This window comes from Aethalodelphis obliquidens, unplaced genomic scaffold (genome assembly GCF_003676395.1).
Source record: "Aethalodelphis obliquidens isolate GAN/ISIS:26980383/991018 unplaced genomic scaffold, ASM367639v1 scaffold36, whole genome shotgun sequence".
In the NCBI taxonomy this organism is placed as follows: domain Eukaryota; kingdom Metazoa; phylum Chordata; class Mammalia; order Artiodactyla; family Delphinidae; genus Aethalodelphis; species Aethalodelphis obliquidens.
In genome coordinates, this window is record NW_020837980.1 from 7527606 (window position 1) to 7540920 (window position 13315).

The window sequence follows — 13315 nt, forward strand, 5'->3', positions numbered from 1 at the left end:
TTGACAGAAAAGAAAAGCACAGAAGAGCCCTCGTGTCCAGGGGTCTGTAGACAAGGTATATATCCTTTGGTAGGGGACTCTGGGAAGAAATGATGAACTTTTGGAAGGAATGATGTAGAAACATAATCAGTTCTTCTGAGGAAGGAAAGTGGAAGGTTTCCAGAGACTTGAGGCATTATAAAATAGGGAAAGAGAGGATTTTAATGAGTTTTGTTGTTTATGTACTTGTATCCTCTTTAAAGATGTTGAAATGTGTACATAAACATCGGACGTCCTATCTGAATTATATATTTTTGAATGTAACAGCCTTCTGGAACTGAGCCAAGTGACCATGGCTTCCTTGGGATTATATCTGTAGGATAGTTATGAGCTCTTTATAATGGGCTTTTTCTCTGGGCGTTTCCTACTTCAGACACATTTTGGTACACTGGAAATTTTCCAATGATGAGAGGTTTCTGTGGGTGTATGAATATCTGTGAACCGATAGGCTTATTTATCTACAAGGCTAGGAAGTATTCTCTGTGTCCTCAAGCAGTATATCTGCTGACAATGCTATATCATAAAAAAGATTTGTGATATCGTTAGAGATACAAGATGGTGAGTGATGATGTTGGAGCACAGCATCTGAAGAGCTTGAAGGTGAACTGGAAAAAAAGTAAAATCAAGATAAAAGAGATTTATTTGCCAATATTAGTCTAGAGAAAACTTGGCAGGGTGTGTAGAAACAATGAAATATACAAGTCAGCTATCAAGTCGCTAGTCTTTCTTTTGTTCAAAATCTTCCTATTGGGTAGAATCCTAATTGATTACTTGCTGACTTGTATCTCTGAAGTTTTTCTGGGACTTGGACTTTATAGCAGTAATAAAAGATTTTTCAAAGGAAAAATCTAAACCTCTCTCAAGAATAATTTCCATTCCTAAGCATACATCTCTGATTCTATATGATATCATCAGTTTCCTAACTTTTAAAGTCCTCTCTCAGCCCACTTGTTATAGGAGTCACAGGGTACCACCAACGAGCCTGAACCTACCCCAAAGAAAGTCAAAGGGTTGTAATAATCCCAAAGGTTTAAATCTTCAGCAAGGCTGTGCAGTCACACTGGGAGATCCTATAGCCTTGACTGCAGACAAGGTCCTGGGGACTCTGGGAAGGATGAGAGGAGCCTTGGAGCACAGACTTTTGACCCCAGGTCACGTTTGCGTTTCCTCCCTGCTGCTCTCCTCATTTTATATAATCTGCTTTCACCCATTTTTGGGTACCGATAGGCTGTGTTGTCAATCACAATGAGATGCTTTACATGGAGAACAATGATTTCCTATGAGGTCTACCTTACCCTCTGGCTGTAACAAAGAATTTGGAAAAAGGGATTCATGGAGATGCTTTTCCTTCTATGTTCTGAGAGCACATTTACACCAATACTTTATGGATACTTTAGTGCTTGAAGTAACCCTGTGAGGTCAGAGTTTATACCAGTTGGGATAATTCAGGATGCTTTAATAAACACCCCCCACCCCAACTCTCACTAGTTTAACACAATAAAATAAACACTGGTTTATTTCTGTTTTACACAGAGTCCAAAGTGGTTGGTCCTACCTGGCAGTAGGACTTCCACAAGGTCATTCAGAGACTCAGACACCTTCCAGTCTGTGGTTCTGTCATCCCCTGCGGCCCTGGAGTCCTCTGTTAGATCCTCTGATTTGATCCAGAAAACAAGAATGTGGAGTGTCACTTGGAAGATTTGTACTGGCCAGACCTGAAGGTGGCATCCGTCACTTCTGCTCTTATCCTAACAGCCAGCACATCTGGCCACACTCAACTGGCAAGAGAGGCTGGGAAATACAGTCTACGTGTGCGGCCAGAAGACAAGGTAATTGGGTTTGGTGAAAAACTGGCCAGTCTCTGGCGTAGTGTTACTACTGTCCCCGCCTTACTGATGGGTAAACTGAAACATAAAGGGGTTAAGTAATACACCGAAGTCACCTAACACGTGGTAAGCAAGAAAATCTGAACCCAGGAATCTGACCCCAGAACAGCCTTTTAAACCTTTTAAACTACAGGTCTGCCTCCCAGATAATTAATGCATGGTGTTTCCTGTTACTTCAGATGAGTAAAACAAGGCTGAGGAAGATAACATGCCTCCTCCTAGTTGACAGAATGCAGCAGACACAGGATTAATATTCCTTTATTCCATGGAATTGCAGTCCCGTTTAGGATGAGTGCAGGACCCTCTGATTTCAGTGGCTCTTTTCCTGAGCATCTTTGGGGAAGAGGGGTGTGTGTTCCCATCTCAGTGAGTATTTTAAGGTGAGCCAACTCACTTTATCACCTGAGACCCTTGGTTCCAACAGCATGCAACTAAGGAGGCAAATAATTAAAATTAGGGATCATGGAGTAAAGCAGACAGGCAGAAAGCCATGGGGTTAAGAGGCAGAGTCTGGAACCAGAGCTCCCAAATCAGAAAAATCCAACCCTGGCTCTGCCTGCAGCTGGCTGTTCCTACCTCATTTAAATAAATGTCAAGTTTTTCCCTTGGTCTCTGTCTCAGAAAGGGGCACATAATTCCTTAGTAGGTCCTCGTTTGTTCAAGACAATCTTAGCTTATACTGTTGTTCTAGGGTTATTGTTAATAGCGCCTCCTTTCACTCTCAGAAATGTACTGACTTAGATGATAAATTATATGATTACCCTACTTATGGCACCTGAAGCATCTTCACCCAGATATTACTTGGTAATAAATCTTCTGGGGAGGAGGTCACCCCCTAAATTAATTAAGCTCCATAAGCCTTAATCACAAAGCTTGAAGAAATTTGATTATAATACTGAAGTTTGAATTTAGTTTGATTAGCTTTTTGCTGAATTTTAAAAGAATCCGGGAGTTCCTTGTATGTGGGTAGCTCTGCCCCAAGCCCTGCCTTCTTTATAGAGGGACTCGGCCATCTCTTCAGCACAGCCTGAGTCAACAGGCTACCCTCCAAGCCACACGTTTGCTGTTACACGTAGACCCCCCTGGTGGACTGTGGACCCTGCCTCTACAGACAAGAAAAGATCCGGTCTCCAGCTACCATACCAGCCTCCCTTCGCTCCCTCTCTGCTTGTACCCCACCTGGAGTGGCGAGAAGCCTTACCCTTCGACTTCCCTTTTTGGCTGGAGATTATCCCTTTTCTTCTCCACGTGGGATTTGGGAAAACAGAAGGGAGCCTCTAACCACATTTGTTTGCACCTACTCATGCCTTGTGGAGCCATGTTCTGTGTAAGATCTGTTCACTGAGAGAAACAAGAAACTATTTCTAGTCTTCAACAGACTTTTATGATCTGGCCTCTGCCTACCTCTTTGGCTTCAGCACCTGTCACTCTTTCTCTAGATTGGCCACACTGCCTGCCTTCTTTTTGTAGACTATGCCAAGCACCATCCTGCCATATGGTCTTTGCTCTTGCAGCTCCTTCTGGCTGGAATGCAGCTCCTTCTGGCTGAGGTGCTGTTCCCCCGATCTGCTTGAATCAGCTTAAACGTCACCTCCTTGAGAGGACTTCTCTGATGATCCAATCGAACATAACTTTCACAATCGCTTTCTCTGTCAAAGTCCTGTTTTATTTCCTTCACAATACTTATCACTATCTAAGATTATTTTGCTGATTGAATTGCTAACTTTCTTTCAAACTCCTCGATAATAATAATAAATAATAGTTACTAGACTTGCCTCTGGAGTCAGTCCTCAATAAGGATCCTTTTGCCTGGTGTCACTTGCACCAATAGAACCAGACCGAGTTCAGTTGAGAAGCAAAGGAAAGCTTTATTCTTTGATCAAAGAATGGAGAGGTGCGGGCTCGGGCTGTAGAGCACGTGCTCCCGCAAAGGCCATCCGTAGGGCTGCTTTATAGGGTTCTTGTCTGAGGAGGGAGGGGTAGAGTTCTCGAGGGTCCCGTGCGGGCGAGTTGCTCACGGAGCCCCAGATCCAAGCGCTGGGCGCAGCGTCTCTGCACACAGACTGCTGCCGCCATCTTGAACGGAGGGGTCATGTGCAGTGCTTCTCCGTGTGTCTCCAAGTTGGGGTGTCAGGAACATCAATTCCGTACTGCAAACTCTAATCCAACACATTAGGTGTAAGACCTCTGCACTCGGCCCCCTACAGGCAAGCACAAAAGAAGAGGTAAGACCTTATCACCTAGATTCCATCTTATTCCCCCCTCCCCGGGACCCCAGTGGGCTTTGTGGATGCCACTATGAGCCTCACCCTCTTCTAAGTACTCTACATGGACTAATTTTTTAAATCTTTATAGTCATCCTATGAGATAGGCGCTATTATCATTCCCTTTATTTAGTTATTTATTTATTTGGCTGCTCTGGGTCTTAGTTGTGGCACATGAGATCTTCATTGCCACGTACGGGATCTTCGTGGTGGCATGCGGGATCTAGTTCCCTGACCAGGGATTGAACCTGGGCCCCCTGCCTTGGGAGCACAGAGTCAAAACCACTGGACCACCAGGGAAGTGTCCCGTATCATTCCCATTTTATTATTTTTTTAATTTTTAATAAAGAAACTGAGATGAAAAGAAATAAAGTCACTTACCTAATGTTTCAGAAAGGGAGCCAGGATTCAAGCCTAGGCCGTCTGGTTCCCGTGTCTAATCTGAACCACCAGGCAAGGCTGCCTCCCATCAAAGTCATCCCCAGAGGACAGAACGTCCATGTCCTGTGTGCCACTGTATCAACGTCTGTGATCTTGTGATTTATAATAAGAGACATGTATTTGGTCTTTGTCTGGGTTCTGGCACAGGGCTCCTAAAACCATTGGAATTTCCTAAGTGTTGAGAGCAATAAAAAATGTCTTTTGTCAGTAATGAGTGACTTCTGGAAAGCACCTAAGGATGGGGGCTGGTTGCCAGAGAGTCCAATCATGTGATTAGAGGGTTGGAACTTTCAGTCCCACACCCCCTGATCTTGAGGGAGGGAAGAAGTGCTGGTGGTTGAGTTCAGTCACGAATGGCCAATGACCTAATCAATCATGACCACGGAATGAAGCCTCCATGGAACCCCAAAAGGAGAGGGTTCTGAGAGTTTCTGTGTTGGTGAACATGTGTAGATTTGGGGGAAGGGCGTGGAAGCTCTGCACCCCTTCCCACATACCTTATCCTATGCATCTCTTCCATCTGGGCTGTTCCAGAGTTAGAGCCTTTTATAATAAAACAGTAATCTAGGAAGTAAGATGTTTCTCTGAGTTCTGTGATCCGCTCTAGCAAATTAATGGAACTTGAGGAGAGGGGTCATTGGGACCCCTGATCTATAGCTGTTTCGGGGGAGTGACAGTTTTGTAGGATTGAACCCTTAACCTGTGGAATCTGACACTACCTCCGGGAAGACAAGTGTCAGAATTGAGTTGAATTGTAGGACACTCAGCTGGTGTCCGAGAACTGCTTGTTGGTGTAGTGTAGGGAAACTTCCCCGACTCCCACCCCTCCGCCTCCCGCCATGACAGCATTGGCTCCTACAAGACTTGGCTCAATTAATATTTGTTGAACTTTGAGTGAATGTATGGTGTCATAAAACTTTGACCTTGTTTGATTTTTATAAACAGAGAAGGAAACCTCTCACTTGCCTATCTAATAGAAATGCCAGAGCTGAATATCTTGTTTCAAGAGCAATTGGAGGCAGGGGCCCAGCCAGGGATGCCCTTGAAATGCAGATGGGGGAAGAGTGCTGCATAGCCCAATGGCAGATCCCGCATGGAGCCTTGAGAAATTTGTAGTAGTGGTTTTCCATGGGGTTTCTGAGTTAGTCATAAAATAGGCAATCTGGCACCAGGTTACTAATGCCAAAGGGAGCAAGATGCAGACATAGAAGCAGTAGAGTGAACTACCAAATCCCCTCACACCTTCCCCACCATCAGGGGTGGGCACGGAAAATTAAGCTGTCTTGGATTGAATTTCTACTACTTGCAGCCTAAGGAACCTTCTCCCCACTTCTCTGTCACACCACCTGGGCTCCCCAGCATTCTGTACAAAACCTGGATCTCTTCACTTGTCACATTATGTAGAATTTCACTATTCATCTGTCTCCCATCCCCTCTAAAAGGTAAAGTCTTTTAGCAATATCATGTCTAGTTCATCCTTTACATACCACGACATAGTTAATAATGTATGCTTCCTAATGTTACCTGAGTCAGCCTGACCTGCCTTAGTTCACTTCTCTGAGAATGAAGGAGAGAGTCACACAAGTAATCTGCAAGCTGTTTTCCAGCTCCATGCACTGTATCAGTCAGGTGAGGACTGTGTATTGCTTTTGTTTTGGATTCAGGCCCTGCTACAGAAAGATGAGGCTTTGTCTGTATGTGCTGTGAATCTGGTTGTGAGCCAACTAGTTAAAAAACTAGATGAATACACCCTTTCAATGTCATGTTCCTATTTGTCCCCCTATCTCTTCCCTGCACTGCTGGTTATTTATGTATTTAATATGCAGATAAAGATGCACCAGCTCATACATCAGAGGCCTGCCCCCTACGTCCCTGGGGCCTATTAGGAGCAGATCTGTATATCTTGACTAGAGCAAGTCCCTTTGAGGCGATTCATCTGGGCTGGCCGTGTTATAAGCTGGGGCTTCTCTTTTTTCTTCCCTTTACTTTCTTTGTATTATTGACGTTTGTACAACCCTTGTTCAGTTCTCATTTCTGTGGACATCTGTTATGCAGCCAATCATTAAAAAAAAAATCTAAACTGAGTTAAACATATCAACCACTCTTCCCTCAGTTCCCAGGGAATTCAGACCTATTTCTATAGCTGCTGAATGTAAAAACACTGTGAATTATATCATTTGTATGATTCTAAAATTAACTATGAACGTGCTGGGAGCCTTCAACAAGTTCTAGGCTTTCTTAATCATCCACTTCTTTACCACTGAAAACAAACAAGAGAAACTGAACCACTGTGTTTTTACAACATTTATCCTAATATTCATTAACTAAGTAGAAGGCGTTTAGCTCCACACATATTTTGTGCTGGTCAGATCTTTGTTTCTTCTCCCCTCAAATTCACTCATTCAACAAATATTAAATATATATGTTGAATATCCTATGTGGAGGAAGTAAAACTCTCAGTTTTTTCATATTGAGTCCATTTGCTGACCATCTTTTGACATGTGCAGTTGTCTAGATGCCTCTGAATACGTTCTGCGCCTACCTTAGGTCCTCCATTTCTTTCTTCACATGTGAGGCCCAAACAGTATTCTTCCAGGCCCAGCACAGAGTGTATAGAACAAGTGCTTAATGACATTCTTTTCTGGGGAAACTGGAGAATATTTTGTTTCCTGGCACAAGGAAGGTAAGCAACATGGAGTTTTGCATAAAAATGAATGGATGAAATTAAACTCAGAAATTTTCAAGCGATACTGCACAGGCTGTTCCATTCCTTCCCCCTGTTACCATCCCTCTTTTCCTTTGCCAGCAGCAGATCCGTTGGTCTGTGTGAGCTGAGAACATTTCTGTCCCGTTTCCTCTCCTGGTGCCCTTACGCCATAGACCTTTGTGGCTCTGTAGGAACAATATTCTGAAGGTTTTAGACAGAGAGAAAAATTCATGGTCACGGGGTTAAATTTCATGCTGACTCTCATGACAGCTATAATGAGAGGAAGTGGGAAAACAGAGGAGAGCATCCATTTAATTCAACAAATATTTATTGAATATTTTACATCTATCCCGGTTTCAAATGCTGAAGTTAAAGAAGTAAACAAGATGAACAATGTTTTTATTCTTATAATGGGAGAAGAAAGGAAACAGACCATTATAGAAATGGGAAAATGTCAGTGAAGTATTTGGGGCGATTAAAGTGGAGTGATGTGATAGAGCGTGACTGCTGAGCACATCGGCCTGGGAGATCAGGGAAAGCCTTCCTGAGGAGGTGGTTGGGATATTCACGCTCCTCATTTTCTGTGTTTTATGATGTGTTGACATCTTGGGGCCTTGCTAATCCTGGAGAGACTGCCCCCCACCCCGCCCCCCAGGTTGAGCTAATTCCTGGAGAGAGCAGATGACTCCCCCGGGGGCATGCCTTTGCTATGCAAACCTGAGTCCATACCTCCATCACCTCCTTTTATCAGGCTTCTGCAGTGTAGGACACTATTCCCTTCCCCAAACTACCCCAGGGCCAGGTACCAGACAACTAGGAACCACCCCTATAGCCCAAAGCCTGCCAAAGTTACTCAAACTATCCAATCCTGAATTTACTCAGCTGCTTACACTGCCTTGCCCATTCCTCCCCATGAGAACCACAATAAAGCCTCAGGACCATGCTTTCCTCTCGCCCTTTTTCTGTTTCCTGACCAACCTCGGTGCTTCCCCATGTGTCTCTTTGTGCCATGCCTTCCATTTCTAGGACCTATAAGTATAAAAATCTTCTTTCCTCATAGTAATCATTTCTATGTCTGCATGTCTTACCATACCTAATTAAAACAAATCCTAATTAAAACAGTGATACTTAAGCTGAGATCTGAATGACAAGTAGGACCAGTCACACATGGATGGAGATGAGAGCGTTCTAAGTAACAGTGCAGAGACCCTAAGCTTGGCAAGATCAAGGATCACATAGAGGCGTACGCCTGGAGTAGACTCTCCTCTCACTTCCTACTTCTTTTCCTTTACTTTCCAGACACCCATTGATCTCTGATAATCCAAAGATTCTTAAAGGCAAATATCTCTGAGGAAGTCAGATGTCCCACTATCCTTTTTATACAAGTCAACGCTTATATAACTACATGACTGATGAGAAGAACTGAAGGTCTCATTAAAGCAATTCACACTAAGGTGTGAAAGAATCTTTGCTAATGTATTTTCATTGAAAGAGGGAATTTATTAACTGAAACACATTTTTTAATCAGTTACACTCAATAGTTTTGTGTCTTAACATCATTCAGATACCCAACATACGCTTATCAAATACATCTCTCATTACACCCAGGTTCTAGGGATGAAGTGAGGAGGAATCATCTTTCCTAAGGAGTAAATGACTGTTGTGATCACTCTTTGCACTTGTGATTTCTTGTTCAGTGTCCATATTGTCCTTTATATTATAATCATACCCAAAGCTACATGAGGGCGGGAGGTATGTTCAACTCCATATCACTAGCAAAATGCAGTGTCTGGCAGACTGCAGGCATTCTATTCATGACTTCAAAATGAAAATTATTAAACCAAGTTATACTAAGATAAAGTGTAAATATGATAGTTAAAAGTAATTTCCAGTATTTTAGTCCCTCAGGACCCAGCAAGGCTAAATTTCTTAGACTTATGGGTTTCATTTCTGGCTGAACTTAAAATCAGCCAGGAAGCTTTTAAAATATAACAGTACCAATCCGCATTACAATCAATTGAGTCAGAACCTAAGGGTGGAATCTGGGTATCAGCATTAAAAAAAAATGTCTCTAGGTTATTCTAACACGCAGCCAGGGTTGAGGAACACAGATCTAGGCTGAAAGGCTACAAACAGTAAAGGTTAATGTACCTGGCTGGTGTCTTTAGGCAATGTGAAGAACAGCTATCAGAATTTGCACAGATCACTAAGAAAGTAGAATTCTCCAGGACACAGAGGTTCACAAAGGTCTAGGCTTCAGGGACAGTCAAGTAGAGAAAGTTGGGCAGAGAAGCTTTAGACAGAGACCCAAGCTGTGCAACCAAGGAGGAAGAAAGCAGATTGGCATTTGCAGCAAAATGAGTTCTTTCGTGCTCATTTTTAAAGTGCTTACAGGATTTCGGGTGACTGAAGTCACTGGCAGGCATCTTTGCAGAAATACAAATCATAATATTTGAGAAACAAAAAGGTGACGCCTGAGGGCAGATTTTATATTCACCTTTAAAAAAGTGACCTGGAAAATTATACGTCATTTTGTTGCCAGAACTTACTATGCTGACAAATATTTGTAGAATGTTATTTCAGCCCATGAATTTTATTTCAGTAGACATTCAGAGTAAGTCACAGCTTCATAGAGCAAATGCCAGCCTTCCTTTCCATTCCCACGTCCAGAGTCTCACCTTTCAGAAGAGAATACTGGATCTCAGTTGACACTTTCTTGTAACGAAATCTGCCATGAAATTTTAAGCTAACAAATAGCTATGATTCACAAAATCTATCCAAACGAATCCTTATCGACTGGAAGCTTTGTTAACAATATGATATCTGAGTTTATCACTAAAAAATTATTTTGGAACAACTTCAAATACCAATTAAAAATCAGAATAAAGTCTCATCTTCCATGGTTATCTAGATTATCATTCTGTTGGTTGAATATAAAGTTTGCCCTCAACTTCTCTCCTTTTTTGTTTCCTAAATATTATGGTTTGTATTTCTGCGAAGATGCCTGCCAATAACGTCAGTCACCTGAAGCTCTCCAAGGACCTTTAAAATGAACACTGAAGAATTCATTGTGCTGATAAATATTTGTAAAATATTGTTTCAGCCCATGAATTTAAATAGGACTTAATAACTGAAAGTCGTCTCAGCATAGGGTCATGATGAAAAGCATGATCTCCTGATCAAATCCTGACTCCACTATTTCATAAAATAATACCTGTTCAACAAATATTTATTCAGTACTTGCTAGTGATAGGCACTAGATGTTTTAGATGATTGGAAGATATTGGTGAATGAAAGAGAGAAAAATCCTTGCCTTCCTGACGCTTACACACTACTGAAGTAGGCTGACAATAAAAACAATAGAATAAACTTAATTTATTAACAATTTGTTTAACACATTAAAAGGTGATACATTGTACATATTTTTTATATAAGGGGGTGGGGATTCTGGGAGGGTCGGGAGTGCATTATAATATTAAATAGTGTGGTCAGGGTGGCTTTCATTGAGAAGGTGATATTTGAGTAATTGCTTGAAAGAGGTGAGAGGGTTAGCCTTGTGGATATCTAAGGGAAGGGTTCTGGGAAGATGGAGAAGCAAGTACAGAGCCTGGTAGCAGAAGTTTGCTGATGTGTTTGAGGACAGCAAGGAGGCCAGAGTATCTAGAAGAATGTGAGCAGCGGGGAGAGAAGTACAAAATGAGTTCAGAGAGTTTGGGAGAGGAAGGCAGGTCACAGTGTCTTACAGGCCATTGTAGGGGCTTTGGCTTTTCTCCTAAGGGAGGATGGGAGTCCTTGGAGGATTCTGAGCAGAGGAATAGCACGGTCTGACCTCTGTTTTAAAAGCTTACTGTGGAAGAGAGTTCCACTTCTGGTGTGACAGTGTGAGAAGCTCCACAGATCCCCTCCCCATGGAAACTGGTAAAAATTATTTTTTAAATCAACCATCTAAGGTCTCAGGAAGTGGTCCAGAGAGCATACAGCAGATAAAGAAACATTTATTCAAGAGATCTACTGAAACTCTGTAAAAACTACAAGAAGTTGTAGTATTTGAACCAAGATCCCTGAGCTCCCTTCCAGCTCAGTGAGGTGAAAACTCTGCTCCAAAATTGTACAGCCATGAACACAGGGTTCTCCCTGCCAAGCCCCCAGTTGGAAGGGATAGCTTGTGGGGAGAGGCAATGCATAAGCTCTGCTCATCTTGCCTTGAGTTACCTATTGCTGAAGCTAAGTTCCAGGTGAGTGTGGCTGAGAAATGGAGACTCCTTCTGCCTAACCATCATTGATGGGATGGAGGCCATACTGTGGCCACAGCACCACTGAGAATACTAGAGCCCTGATTGCTCTGTCCTTGGCTTGTGGGGTGGGAATTCCGTGCTGAAAGAGGCAAGCCAAGGAGACCTGGGGCTGCTAACTTTCCAACCACTGAATGTGCAGCTTCTAAAGAGGAATGTCACTCAGAGAAAAGGGTGCCATTGTCCCCATCCCTAGCATCAATGACACGACTCAGAGATTTTTGCCTAAGAGGAGGAACAGGCCATAAAACAGAGAGCTTGAAATCCCTCCCCAATGGACTGATTCCATTTGCGACAGTGTAGACCTCATTTGCAATAGTTCAAGCCTAAGTTCACTCTCAAAAGCAGTGGAATTTTTGGTGAAAGTTCATTGGGAGGAGGTTGATAGATTCTTTGGAAGTAAAAGCTAAAAAGTAAAAGCTAAATAGGCCAGGTAGCTTTCCAGAGAGAAATGGGAAAAGAGACAGCTGCGAAGAGCTTTCCTGGGGTCAGAACAAATCTCACATGCTGACTTTGGGAACTATCCCTTTCAAAGGAACCAAATTTGGATTGAATTAGTCTGTGTAGTAATTTACGTACCAATGCACTGCTGAAAACAAGAAAGCAATCAGTCTATAATTAGTGGCACTTGATGATTCGGTGTGGTCAAGGAAAGAGACAGTCAAAGAGAGCCCTGCCAAAACCACTGTCATCCCAGAGTAACTGTGGGGCTCAGAGAAATGTGGGATGGCATTAAGTGCACCAACATAGTTGTAATGGGAATACCAGTAGGAGAGGAGATAGAGAAAGGAGAAGGAAAATGTTTGAAGAAATAATGGCTGAAAATTAATGAAATTTATTTTAAAACATTAATTAATACATCCAGGAAGCTTAAGGATTTCCAAGTTAAGATAAACACAAAAAAATATATACAAGTAAACACATGTGTGAAATCCAAAGACAAGGACAAAATCTTGAAAGCAGCAAGAGAAAAATGACTTGTCACTTACAGCGAATTGTAATGGGATTAACAGCTGACTGAGAAAAAATGGAGGCTAGAAGGCAGTGGGATAATACGTTTGAAGTACTCAGTGGAAAAAAAATGTCAAGAATCCTGTATCCAGCAAAATTATTTTGTTGTAATGAAGGTGAAATAAAGACATAAAGACATTCCCAGATAAAGTCTGAGCGAATTTACCGCTAGAAGATTTGCTTTAGAAGAGATGCTAAAGGAATTTCTTCAGGCTGAAAGCAAGTGACCCCAGATGTTAATTGGAATCCATGTGAAAAAAACAGCACCGACAAAGGTAGTTATACAATTATAAAAAACAGTAATAATGCATATTTTTCTCCTTTCTTCTCTTAACTGATTCTAAAAGTAACTGTATAAAATGATATGTATAGAATGTATTTGGGGCCCTATAACATGTAGAAATGGAATGTGAGTAGGAGCAAAGATATATTGGGCTAAGGAAATGACTCCATATGTGAACTCAAATTTACAGGAAAAAATGAAGAGAGCTGATGACAATAAAGAAGAAGATTAATATAAGAAAAGCTAGAAGTATACACTTGCTATTCTTTTTCTCTCTCAGCTTCTTTAAAAGGCATAAAATTACATAAAGTAATAATTATAACAATGTAATTTTGGATTTGTAACATTTATAGATACAATTAGTATAACAATAATACCACAAAAAGGGGAGA

At 41.9% G+C, this 13315-nt stretch overlaps 1 long non-coding RNA gene across 3 annotated transcripts in view; it reads left to right on the top strand.

The window, feature by feature from the left end:
* Window positions 1-13315, top strand: part of LOC113632352 (uncharacterized) — a 309091-nt gene that overhangs the window by 218996 nt on the left and 76780 nt on the right. For all 3 annotated transcript variants that reach the window (XR_003437769.1, XR_003437770.1, XR_003437771.1), the window contains one exon: window positions 1573-1868. This is a non-coding gene — a long non-coding RNA (uncharacterized LOC113632352). The remainder of the gene's footprint in view (window positions 1-1572; window positions 1869-13315) is intronic.